Raw genomic sequence first — 14,301 nt, forward strand, 5'->3', positions numbered from 1 at the left:
CAACTCAGAAAGATTATTTACTGTTGACTTCAAGGTTGTGACACTTGTAGCCAAAACATCACTTTGCTCTTGGAACTTTCCCAAGAGAAAAAAAACTTTGTCTAGTTCAGCCTGTATTTTTCCACCTGCACCCATTCTTGTAATGTCCCTGAACCCCCTCTAGAGGGATTCTGGTTATTTAGTATTCCTTCCAGTTCCAACCCAAAAGTCAAGTTAACTTGTTTCAGTTCTTCTTTGTTTCCAACAATTTATAACTATATTGTAACAAATATAACCAGCAAAGACAACAGAAGCAAAGTTCTCTATTTTTCCCAACTTTGACAGCTAGTTTGACAGCTGTCAAAATCTTCTATGTCTCCTCAACAGGCTCTCTCTCGCGGATCACTCCCAGGTCCCGGGGGGGGGGGTGGCACTTCAGCTCTCAAAAATTCACTCTTATCCTCCAGCAAAATTGCTTATACTGCCAAATCGTGCAATTAATAACTTTATCCAATAAAAAGGAAGATGTTATCTCGACCTTAGTTATCTAGTCCTTGCTTCAAGTTGTTTACAAGGCGGGGAGACGGACTTCCTCTTTGCGCCTTCCCTGATCGTGCCGTATTTAAACAAAAATTTTCCTTTTATAAATCCAATTTCTGTATTACTCACGGGTTGTTACTTTTAGTCCAGATGTTCAAAGGAATAAGTCAGCGCTCTCCGACCATGGCATGCGGCTTCACTCTGTAGGAGAAGCAGTCAACTCTCAGCACCACGCCGCTCCCCGTCCCCCGTTCCGAATGTCAGCATCACCCTTGAGCCAGTGCACCAACTTGACTCATGAACCTCAACCCCGACTGGGCTAGGCGAGCTGGGTAGCACTGCCAGAGACCTCCTTTCTCACGGGAACAGGTCACAGTGCTGTGGACTCACAGCTTAAAGCTGAGAGCACCGGATTCACTGTCTCAATAATACAGTCGTTGCGCAGCAGAGTTTTGCAGAGTCTTGCAGAGTATAAACCACTCGGAGAGCAGCTCTGTAGAATATCTTCCTTTTATTCTGTAACTACAACTATGATACAAAACTATATACAGAGCTGAATATTCTAAGCATAAATCAATGCTACACTGAGAGTCTGCAGCTGCTATTAGCAGCAACCTTATCTTTACGATCTCTAACACTCTCTCTCTCTCTCTCTCTCCGATACACTGACTGACTGACTCTCTCTCACACACACACAGATGTGGTGCTGGGCAGAATAAGTAGATAGCAGGACATGCCTCCTCCTCTCTGGAGAGTCAGCAGAGACCATCAGGAGATCATCAGGAGATTCTTGGGTATGGGAGGGGTGAAATCTCCTCACCGAAGCCTTTAAAAAGGCTCCTTCTCGGGTCGGGGGGGCGCAAATGGTGCCCGAGTCACCAGGTCCACAGGCTTCAGCGCCTGTGGTTTCTGAGGGTCCCCGCATCGCCGCCGCGGCAGGACCCGTCTCCTACTGAGCCGATTCCCTCCGGAGCTTGGAGGGAATCCGCCATTAGATGATGGCGCTAACCCGGGAGCTCCTGGTAGCCAACATTCAGATGTTGTTAGATTCTGACTCACATCATCACCGGACAACATGGCAAATCGTCAGGGATGATTGGAGTTGGGCAGGGCCAGCTCAAGACATTTTGCCGCTTGAGGCAAAACAGAAAATGGCATCTCTTCGGCCTCTGCCCCCTGCTGCCACTGCCTCAGTAGACCACAGGTGGCCTGGGGAAGCCTTGGTGCACTGAAGGTGGCAGGGGAAGAAAAAGGAGGCCAGAGAGGAGCAGACGGCAGTGTGCAGGTGACAAATGCAGGAGGCAGCACGTGGAGCACACATGGGTCCCTCGGATCGGCTGGCTCTCCCAGCTGTCTCCATCCTGCCACTCGAGGCAACTGCCTCACTGAGACTCATGGTTGGGCTGGATCTGGAGCTGGGAGTCCACTGACATCTGGAGGGTGGCAGTGAACTAATGCCAGTGTCCTGGAAGAAGCAAAGATCACCAGTGTCTTTTTTAAAAAAAATAAATATTTATTAAAGTTTCAAATAGTACAAAAAACAAAAAGAAAAGAGAAAAGAAAAAACAAGAAAAAAAAGATTCACTCATTACAGTCCAAATTTTCAATAACTTCTTTCCACAACTTCCCCTCGCCTCCCCTTCTTGTATTCCATGTCCAAATATTTATCCAACAAGTTCTTATCCCTAAATTTTTAACCTTAATTTGTTATTATATTTAGTTCAATTTATATATCAACTTTTAACTTATATACATCAATCATTTATGCTTGAAATTTTTTCCTAAGGTCGACCCAGTTTCCCTTCCACGAATTCCCCATTTTTATACTAATAACAACACAAAATTAAAAAGAAAAAAGTAAAAAAATAATAATTAGACACCCTTTGGATTTCCAAACCCCACCCTCCCTTCCCCGGTTTCGATCCCCGAACCGATGTCCGTTAGTCCATCTACTATCAGCCTGGCAACCTCACGTCTGAGGCCCTTAAATCTCTCTCAGTCCCTCTCTGCCGGTTTCTTTGGAAGTCCTTTGTGTTTAACACCAAATCTCGGAGGGGCACTGTCCCTATAATGTCCATGTTCCTTCCAGCCAGACCTCCCTGTTTAAAGGTGGAGCTCAAATCTTGTTTTTTAATCCTTTTAAGTCCAAATAATCCAAAGGCTCCAACTTCCACCTTGGTCAAATTTATAGTCCATAGATCTTCAGATCCCCACAAAAGGAGATCTTTCCATTCCTCATTTTTAAATTCAAACCAAATTTTCCTCTTCCAGTCTTTATTTTCATCCATCTTGACAGGCCTCCGGCTCTCCTTTGCCTTCTGCAGCACTGCAGCCCCTCCTTCCTGTTCCTCTTGTTCAGCATATATCTCTTTCTCCACTTCCTCCATTTTCTCTAATTTCTTTTCTTGTTCAGCTGCCTGGGATTTGTACATCAAGTCCTTTTCCAACTCAGTAGATACATTTACTGTTGACTTCGAAGTTACGGCACATGTAGACAAAACATGACCTTGCTCATGCAACTTTCGCAACTTTCCCAAGAGAAAAGCAACCTCGTCCAGGTCAGCTAGTATTTTCCGACCTATTTCCATTCTTGTAATGTCCCTGAACCCCCTCTAGAGGGATTCTGGTTATTCAATATTCCTTTCACTTCCAACCCAAAAGTCAAGTTAGTTTGTTTCAGTCCTTCTTTATTTTCAGCAACTTGTAACTATATTGTATCTAATGTAACCGGCAAAAACATCAGAAATAAAGTTCTCTATTTTTCCGACTTTGACAGCTAATCTGACAGCTGTCAAAATCTTCTGTGTCTCCTCAGCAGGCTCCTCTCGCGGATCACTCCCGGTCCTGGGTGGGGGGTGGCACTTTAACTCAGAAAGTTAGCTCTTATCCTCCAGCACAATTACTTATGCTATCAATCCGTGCAATTAATAACTTTTATCCAATAAAGAAAAGGCTCTTCACTCGACCTTAGTTGTCAAATCCTTGCTTTAAATTGTTTACAATGGGGGGGAGACGGACTTCCTCTTTGCACCTCCCCCGCTCGTACCGAATCCAAAAAAAATTTTTTAGTCCAATTTCCAAATTACTCACGGGTTGTTGTTTTTAGTTTTTAATCCAAATTTTCAGAAGAAGAAGTCAGCGCTCTCCGTCGAATGGCATGCGGCTTCGCTCGGCAGGGGAAGCAGAAGACTCACAGCACCGCGCCGCTCCCCGTCCCCCGCTCCGTAGCCTTTAAAAAGGCTCCTTCGCGGGTCGGGGGGCGCTAACGGTGCCCGCCGAGTCACCAGGTCCACGGGCTTCCGCGCCCGTGGTTTTTGAGGGTCCCCGCGTCGCTGGCGCGACAGGACCCAACCCCTGCCAAGCAGATTCCCTCCGGAGCTCGGAGGGAATCCGCCATTTGGCGATGGCGCCAACCCGGAAGTCCTCCAAAGATCACCAGTGTCAAAGCAATCATTCTTCAACATCAACTTCATTGGGCTGGTCATGTTGTTCAGATGCCTGATTATTGTCTTCCAAAGCAACTACTCTATTCCAAACTTAAAAATGAAAAGTGTAATGCTGGTGGTCAACAAAAGAGGTTTAAAGACCCTCTCAGGGCAAATCTACAAAAATGTAATTTAAACACCAACAATGGGGAAACACTGACTTGCGAGCGCTCTAACTGAAGAACAGCCTTTACCAAAGGTGTCATGGGCTTTGAAGACGCTTGAACTCAGGTCAAAAGGAAGAAATGTGCTAGGAGGAAGGCACACTTGGCAAACCCTCACCATGATCAATTCCCGCCCGGAAACCTGTGTCCCCACTGTGGAAGGATGTGTGGATCCAGAATAAGCCTCTACAGTGACTTACAGACTCACTGTTAAGACCATGTTCATGGAAGACAATCTTGGCTACGAGGGATCGGCAGAGAGCCATGTTAGCTTCCCCTGATAGTTTTAACATGTCTCTGATGTGTCAGTGGGATGTGTTTAACGTAAGAAATAAGAGCTGCTCAGGGATGGTGGGTTTTCTTGCCTCTTGGCTTGGTGCACCAGCTTTAATATGGAGCTGAGCAATTTACAGATAGTGACCAAATACTATTTTTGAGCTCCTGGTTCAGGCTTTTCTTCCCCATTTTGTTTCTTCCTTATTTCCTGATGAGCTCCCTCCTTGTCTTGTACCTGCAACGGGGAGCCAGGAATAGCTAAGGTTTTCCGTGAGTGTCTATACTTAACAGTGAAGGTGACTCAGCTGTTGTGCGATGTGTGAAATACTCTCCTGGTATACTGCTAAAGTTCAGAGAATAGACAGAAAATCCCTTTCCAGGCTACATCCAGTCGTCCTACATTACTTAGTTACACCTTTAGATCCTGCCATTACCCTATGCATTTTTCATCTTGTCCTTGGCTAAAATCAATTAAGGGGTGTAAATTTGTTCTGCCACCTCACACAAGGAGGAGGAAGAGGGAAAGCAGGGGGAACTTGATAATGCCAGACAAATTCACAGTCATTACTGTCCCCAGCAGCAGGATGTCCGGGAATCATTATAACTTGTGACTGACCCTCCCTGCTGGTAGCATTCCAAAGGAAGAAAATTAATGTTGGTTTTAGGGGCTCATTGGTTCTGCTTCTCATCTTTAATATTTTTGCCAGGCACGAAAGCATCCTTGAATCACTGGTGTCAACTTCGGGGGCCCTGGTGACCCAGGCACCCACAATATTTTTTTTTTGCTGTGGGTGCCTAGGCTCTGCCCCTGCCACCGCCACACACCATCGCCTTACGTCTGGTGCTCCAGCACTGAGGCGGCAAGTGGACTGGGGCCTGCACCTCTGCTGTGGGGCCTCTGGAGCACATCTGTGGCTGCAGCAGGCCTCAAAAGAGGCCCTGAGGTGGAGGCCCTGGCCCAATCATCACCACGGTACTGGTCATGGCGTCACATAGCGCCAACATCATGACATGTGGTGTGGAGTGCACAAGCTGGTCACACAAGATGTGGGTGTGCTTGCCTTCAATTCTGCTAAATGATGTGTGTGCATGTGTGCAGAAAGTGGCTTACTGTCCAAGGTAAATATATATATATTTGCTTTCTATATATGAATGAGGGACGCAGGTGGCGCTGTGGGTTAAACCACAGAGCCTAGGACTTGCCGATTAGAAGGTTGGCGGTTCGAATCCCTGCGACGGGGTGAGCTCCCATTGCTCGGTCCCTGCTCCTGCCAACCTAGCAGTTCAAAAGCACGTCAAAGTGCAAGTAGATAAATAGGTACCGCTCCAGCGGGAAGGTAAACGGCATTTCCATGCGCTGCACTGGTTTGCCAGAAGTGGCTTAGTCATGCTGGCCACATGACCCGGAAGCTGTACGCCGGCTCCCTCGGCCAATAAAGCGAGATGAGTGCCGCAACTCCAGAGTCGGTCATGACTGGACCTAATGGTCAGGGGTCCCTTTACCTTTTTTATACACACACACACACACACACACACACACACACACACACACACCTCCTGGCAAATAGAAGGGGAAGAAATGGAGGCAGTGAGAGATTTTACTTTCTTGGGCTCCATTATAACTGCAGATGGTGACAGCAGCCATGGAATTAAAAGACTCCTGCTTCTTGGGAGAAAAGCAATGACAAACCTAGACAGCATCTTAAAAAGCAGAGACATGACCTTGCCAACAAAGGTCCGTATAGTAAAAGCTATGGTTTTCCCAGTAGTGATGTATGGAAGTGAGAGCTGGACCATAAAGAAGGCTGATCGCCGAAGAATTGATGCTTTTGAATTATGGTGCTGGAGGAGGCTCTTGAGAGTCCCATGGACTGCAAGAAGATCACACCTATCCATTCTTAAGGAAATCAGCCCTGAGTGCTCACCAGAAGGACAGGTCCTGAAGCTACCTCATGAGAAGAGAAGACTCCCTGGAAAACACCCTGATGTTGGGGAAGATGGAGGGCACAAGGAGAAGGGGACGACAGAGGACGAGATGGTTGGACAGTGTTCTCGAAGCTACCGGCATGAGTTTGACCAAACTGTGGGAGGCAGTGGAAGACAGGAGTGCCTGGCGTGCTCTGGTCCAGGGGGTCACGAAGAGTCGGACACGACTAAACAACAACAACAACAACAGATATATATATGTTGCTCTACCTGCTTTTCCTTCTGGCCCTGCCCATCACGGGACCTTGAAAAGTTGTTCAGAAGTGAATGTGGCCCCCAGGCTGAAAAAAGTTCCCCACCCCTGTTTTAGCAGCTTCTGGAGGCCAAACTACATGATGCCCATAAGTGCATTTCATCTCTTCTTCAACACTGGAAAAGAAATGTTTGAGAGGCTTACAGGACAGTGTGGGCAAGGGCTGTGTAATCCCTTTTTTCTGAGATTTCTGCTCAGCATTATCCTCACAAGCGGGCTTTTTTCTCCAACGGAAATAATGAAAAACTGCTCATGATGTTGACTCTGAGCAGGGAAAAGGCTGGAAGGAAAAGGATGAAGCAGCTCCTCCTTCCTGTTTGACACACAGAGAGAAGTTCATAACCTCAGAGGTGGTTTTCAGTTGCAAGGAACAAAAGCAATCAGCAGCTCTTTTCAAGTCTCATTCTTTATTTTGCTGGACAGACCAGAGAGAGGGCAGGGATGTCTCTACCTGATGCACATCATCACCTGATTCGTTTCTCCACGCCAAAATCCAGTTCACAGCATCCGTCATCTGTGCATGCACAACCGCTGCCTGAAATGCATTGCCCATGCCTCAGCTTAACCACTAATCAGATGAAAGCCGCTTTGAAGAACAGCACATCAAACAGCAGCATTTCTCAAGAAGCTAAAGGATACCTAGGTAGGGCAGCTAATGTCCTTTGTACTTAGCTTCAAGCACCAGCAATGGGAGCGAGCCAGAAAAGCCGTAATGTGCACACAATGGGGGGAAACCCATATGTGTCTGGTTTTAGTGTTATGTCCCTTTGTATATTCTATGTTTGTATACCACAAAGAGACTTTTAAATATTAAGCAATGCTACCATTCAATGAATCAAATGGCCGTTGGCTTAAATATGCCACAACTCCACACTGCTCCACACACAAAAACACTTTGCTGCTCCTCTCCTGATGGGTCTATATGCGGAAATATTTATTAGATATTAAACATCTAATTAAGAGGACCGGGAAGCAGTCACTGTCAAAGGTCTCAGCCCATGGGCATCGCCAAGGGGTGGCAAGGCAGGGAAGCTGCCCCCCCATCAAGAAAAATCAATAAAAATACATAGCTGAGTTTCTACACCCCCCCCCAACAAAAGGCCTGCCCCTCCCCAATAAAAATCCTGGCTATGCTCATGTCTCTGCCTGACATCCTTGCTGTGTGCACACAACATTCAACAATGTGTTCAGTGCACTCTGGTCTCTTGTCTTTTCTTTTTTTTTGCACAGTCCACATGTTATCCTCAATCTGCACTGTTGTAAACAAAAATCTACCCTTTCCCCCTTATGGGGTATCCAAAAGCCCATATAGAGTCCTTACGTAGGTTCCCTATTTGTAGGAGAAAATAACAGAGGCCAACCAGAGAATATTGAGAAGCAAAGCAGCTAGTAAGCCTGATCTTTATTGATCTGTTGCAACAGGGTCCTCACTCACCACATGCAGGAGGGAGGAGGAACCCAGAACAAAAGTGTGCCTGCCCTTATATAGACATTTTAAATTCCCTCCCTGGAGTCCAAGACCACCCCCAGAAACATCATACATACATCACAGAAGGGGTGTAGCTCAAGACCACTCCCGCAGATACATCATACCTACATCACAGAAAAGGTGGTCTATAGCAGAAATCTGAGTGCTTTGTTTACCTCCTGTCTGACAGGTTACCTGTTTAATGGTCACTTGATTGGATTGCCTGGGGAGCAATCCAATAATTTTCTCCAGTTTAGTGCGCTTCAGCTCAGTCCTGTTTCACTGCGAAAAAGAAGGAAATGCAGGGTGGGTTGGCATTGCCTCCCCCTGGTGTGGCCGACTGAAAGCGCAAGGGGGCCGTACCTGCATTGGGTTTGGATCTGTACTTGCTGATGTCATCAGTGGACACACTTACATGGGCACACTTACCACTTCCTCTTTTCATTCTTGCAGCTACATGTTGTTGTTGTTATTATATTCATCAACTTCAGTTTTATACATTTCAGTAATTTTACAACCATTTTAACATATCAAAACTCGACTTACTTCCCCCTCTTTCTGAGGTTCCTTAAATTTATTTTTAATATTTTCTGCATATCCAAATTAACTTAATCTGCTCATTTATTCATCTACTTTAAATATATACTCTTATAAAACTGCAGGTTACTACAATAATCCTGCCCATGTTCTTATCCGTTTACAGTTTATTTGTAAATATTCAATAAACCATTTCCATTCTTTTATTTAAAAAAGTTTGTTATCTTGATTTCTTTTTTTCTTCTTCCGGTAAATGCAGCTACATTTTGATTTCCAGTGCCCTTAGGTAGAAGAAGAAGAAGAGAAGAAGAGTTTGGATTTGATATCCCGCCTTTCACTCCCTTTAAGGAGTCTCAAAGCGACTAACATTCTCCTTTCCCTTCTTCCCCCACAACAAACACTCTGTGAAGTGAGTGGGGCTGAGAGACTTCAGAGAAGTGTGACTGGCCCAAGGTCACCCAGCAGCTGCATGTGGAGGAGCGGAGACACGAACCCGGTTCCCCAGATTACGAGACTACCGCTCTTAACCACTACACCACACTGGTGTAGTAGCGGTCATGATAACTGCTTGGAAACGGCTGGTGCTCCAGTTAACATTGGCATTGCCCACTGCACCTGTGGACCTTCCAGTCCAAAGTAGGGTCAGGGAAGGGTGTTGTGATGGACAGGCGAGCTAGACCAGAGTCTGGTGATGCAGTGCCTCAGAATTCCAGCAGAGAGCTGGAGCCTCAGAGAGCTGGAGCTGGAGAAGCATTTTGAGAAGGAGAATAAAAGGAGCAATTTCTGGAGGAGAGAATTAGATAAGGCTTGATTTGAGATGGGAGATAAGGATTAAAATGGAGTTTGAGGGAGAATTGGTTCTGATTGGAACTGGAACATCTGCTCTGGGCAGGCTGTCTAGTCTTTGTTCCATTCTTTATCTGATCATTCTCTTGTTTATACTATTTCCATACCAACAGGCAGGATAATGCATTAAGGGAAGCCTATGGTGCTGAGAAAGCAGCTGTCCTCGGTGGCATTTGATAACCACTGTCATTTCCTAGATCTGCCCAATGGCAGCAGGAACAATTAAAGAGCAAACACAGGTTGTTCATGATTTCTCTATGTGCATCACAAAATGCGTAGTGCAGGAAGCTTGGAAGTGGCCCTCTCATTCCACCGGAGGGAGGAAAGTCATTTCTTTCTCCTTTTATCAAAGGGAGGGAATTAGTTCCTCTTTCCTTGCGCTGAATGCAGTCCCTGTGGAATCTGTTCGGTAGGACTTAAGCATTGTCCAAGCTCCTTAACATTCCTTCTTTCTCATGTGGTCATAATCAATTCTGGAATGTAACAAAAGCTTTCCAATTTTCTAAAGGGCCTTGACTGGTTATAAGTCCACCCCACGGTCATTTATAACTAGGGGAATTAGAAGGTACTTAAAAGTTTCAAGTCACAGGGGATGGTTTTGCGTAAAATGTGCTTATGCTAGTGTATCGGTACAGATTTAGGCCTCTGGGCAAATTAGGAGGGTGGGCACCTGGGCTCTCACCACATACAGAGCTTTGCAACATGCTTGGCAGCCCTTTAAGCAAAGATTTATTCTTTTAAAATAGTTTTTATTAAAGATTTTTTGTGATACAAAACAAACAAATAAGCAAGGGAAAGTACAAAGAGCTTCTCCAATTTGAATTCAAAGTGTGTTTTTTCACAGTTTGTTTACATTTGGTATGAGACACTAATAAATGTTTTGTGAGTTAAGGGAAAGGGGGTAGGAGATGTAGGGAGCAGGAGATGTGGGGTCCAGTTCAAAAGACCTTGGGCTCAGGCCATTTGGGCCATGCCCAGTGGTTGTTGTTGCTTAGTTGTTTAGTTGTGTCCGACTCTTTGTGACCCCATGGACCAGAGCACGCCAGGCACTCCTGTCTTCCACTGCCTCCCGCAGTTTGGTCAGACTCATGCTGGTAGCTTCAAGAACACTGCCCAACCATCTCGTCCTCTGTCTTCCCCTTCTCCTTGTGCCCTCCATCTTCCCCAACATCAGGGTCTTTTCCAGGGAGTCTTCTCTTCTCATGAGGTGGCCAAAGTATTGGAGCCTCAGCTTCACGATCTGTCCTTCCAGTGAGCACTCAGGGCTGATTTCCTTAAGAATGGATCAGTTTGATCTTCTTGCCGTCCATGGGACTCTCAAGAGCCTCCTTCAGCACCATAATTCAAAAGCATCAATTCATACCCAGTGGTAGCTGGAGGATATTGGGACTGGTGGAGCAGAAAGTATAGAGACCAAGAGTGGGTGGCACCAGAACCCATGACAGGCACAGCCAAGAGCCAATGACAGAAAAAGCCAATTAATTTTAATACTGCCCCCCTCCCTACTGACTTCTACAAGAACAACACACTGAGTCTGAGGAAGAAGATTGCCCAGCGGGGAATGCGGCCCATGAGCAGAAAAACATTCCCTGCCCTGTGGCCCCACAATAATGTTCCTCTCCAAAGAAATACAGCCCCACCTGTACCTCCCATGGAGTGTTTGTGCCAATCCTCCAAGTGGCGAGATGTTCCGGGGGGTGCAGCACCTACCAGGGTTTGGTTGCCTTTGAAAGGAGGCAACTGGATGCTTGCTGGCATTTGGTAACATTTGCATTTATACTGACTGAGCACAAGTGGAGGGACAAAGCTTAAATACTCCAGCAAACAGTCTGCTGCTCCCACATGAAATCTCAAGGAACCTTCAGACACTCGCAGAGGTCACAACCACACCTTGAATGTGAAGCACATGGCTCCCCCTCCCCCCCCAAAAAAATCCTGGAAGCAGTAGTTTAAATATTCATGGAACTATAATTCTCACCACCCTTAACAAACTACAGTTCCCCAAGATTCTTTGGGGAGAGCAATGTGCTTTAAATGTATGGTGTGAGGGAGACCAGGGTGAAACTCAGGCATCTGTGTTGTTCTCAGTCTGCCTAAAATTGCCGTCTGCTCTCCAGAAACCTGGTCTGTCTCATCCTTTGATGGGAGAGGGTGGGAAAATCCCTTCACTGATTGGTTATTGTCATTCAAAATTTCCAAAAAATGTTCCTGTTCAATAAGCTATTTAGTTATCATGGCAACATATTGCTTGTATTTTACCTAACAAAGGGTGTGTTGGGCTAAATCTGTCCAGCAACTGGCCCTCCCCTACCCAGTGCCCAGAGTTCATGACAATAACATTTCCCCTGATATTGCACAATAAGTCAAACTTAATAATGATAAAGTTCTCTCTACTTTTGTCAGCCCATTTCAACTTCATGTACTGTCCAATTTATTTTTCCAGTGATATGACTTTCAGGTATCTGTATTGAACCGTTTCCCTTCAATATCATCTAAAAACATAAATAGGTCCAAATTGCAGATCATTCCTCTATTTCCAAAGTTCAGGAGTGAATGCCAAAATTGCACACCCACCTGTGGAAGGAGGCACCAGGAGGTCTGGATGGACCTAGGGTTTGCGGAAGCAGAAGAAAAAGATTTAGGGGTGAAAAACTCAAAGAGATAAAAAGCAGCGGCCCCAAAGTGGTTCAGTGAGGACCAAGCATGCTGAGTTTCCACTGAACACTGGCTCATTGTTGGCTAGGGGGAGAGGAGAAAGAAAACTGTGGGGATGCAATGGAGTATTCTGTAAAAGGGCATAGATGATTGTTGACTAAAAACCCTGAACCTTCCAACATCCAGGCCCTGCTTGTAATATCCTTTTCACCATGGATAACTGAGCAGCACCATAGAGCTATACTGTATATGACAACATGATACTTGCTGTTTCATTGTTGATCCCTTTCTTAGTAATTTTTTCCAGTGTACTTTCCCTTTTTTATAGCTGCAACTCCCTGAAATATCTATTCCCCCCCCCCCCACGCACACACCAGAGAGAGCTTTTTGTTGTGGCCCTCGCTCCCCACCCCCTCACCCCCAGGTAGTCATGACCACTTCAGGTGCAAACGCCAGAAACTTCCCAATCAATGAAACCTATTTTGAGATAAAAACCCTAAATGCACAGACCTAGCAGATCTCTGGCTGGTTCTGTGAACTCTGCATGAATTTGCTGATGGGCTGACAGCCTACTGTGTCGCCAGGGATAATAGCATCCCTCGCGGTGATTTTGCGAGTTCTTCGCCAACTAAATTGCACATTGAGGTCTCCCAGTCCATTATGCAGCTGCCACTGCCTTGTGGCTCTAAAACAGACCACTTTCCTAAAAGCAGCTCGTCAGGGCTGATAAGAGAAACATGGCAGAGCAAGTCCAATGCTGAGAAGAGGAGACTGAGCAGAGTTGTGACTGCCATACCCAGAGCCCCCCTAAACTATCCTACTACCCTCAAATGCAGCAGAGGACTCTGTCCTGTTATGTACTGAAGCTCTCACCCTGGGCCAGCAGGGGGATACTGTAGATAGTTTTCATTCAGGTCCGCATATGCAAATAACGAATTGAAAGTGACGTTCAGTGATTGGATAGTTACAGAAAGTTGTTACTGTTGCTTTGTAGTTGAGCTCTATATAAGCAGGTTGGCTGAACCCTTCTGTTCAGTTCTGTTCTGGCCTGTGAATAAACAAGAGCTGTCTGAAGAGTCGCTGTGTTGTCTGATATGTTCACCCACAACTTAACATGTCCCATCACCAGGCTTAAAGTAAAGGCCTCTCCAGACCGGTGTTTCATTGCGGCTGTATTCTGCCATGAGTTCTTGATGCAGACACAGTATTAGGCCACATTTGCACTGCACACTTAAAATACAATGGTACTTACTTCTCATCCACACTGAGTTTCCTCTATGCTTTCTAGGCATCGAGAAAAATCTGTGTTCTGTGTTCGAGTGCCTCCCTTTTTTGCTTCACAGCTTGCCCCATGAAAACTCATTCTTTACAGACCCTCCAAGTGTCCCTATTTTCCAGGAACATCCCTGATTTAGAGAAGCCATCACTGTTTCTGATTTGATCCTGGAATGTCCCACTTTTCCTTAGAATGTCCCTATTTTCATCAGAGATATGTTGGAGGGTATGGAGTTATCCAACCCCCTGAGCTGTCTGAAGGGCAATCCTGTATAGAGAGGGTTTTTAAAAAATGTTTTATTATGTTTTTATATATGTTGGAAGCTGCCCAGAGTGGCTGGGGCAACCCAGTAAGACGGGTGGGGTATAAATATTCAAATTATCATTATGGAATGGGACATTCCTATTTTCATCAGAGAAATGTTGGAGGGTATGTCTTTAATGCTCTCAGCATTACACAGGAAACTCAGTTTGTTCTGATTGAGTGGGTTTTCCTGGGGAAAGCAGCAGGGGATTGGGGGGTTGGGCACCAACTAGGAAAATGCGGACCTTTGCCTGGAAAGCGTGGAGCAAAAGTTTAGTGTGGATCGCCCCGACTTTAATAACCATGGCTTCCCCCAAACAGGTGCTTTCTTCAGGGTGCTGAGAGCTGTTAAGAGACCCCCCTGTTCTCCTCATGGTGCTACAAATCTCATAGCAATTTAACAGCCAGTCCATCTTCCCAGGGAATTATCGTTTAAATAAATAAATACTGTGCTTCCTTGAAACTCAAAAATAATTACCGTATTTTTCGCTCCATAAGACGCACCTTTTTCTTCCTAAAAAGTAAGGGGAAAT

Source organism: Podarcis muralis, chromosome 15 (assembly GCF_964188315.1).
Source record: "Podarcis muralis chromosome 15, rPodMur119.hap1.1, whole genome shotgun sequence".
Taxonomy (NCBI): domain Eukaryota; kingdom Metazoa; phylum Chordata; class Lepidosauria; order Squamata; family Lacertidae; genus Podarcis; species Podarcis muralis.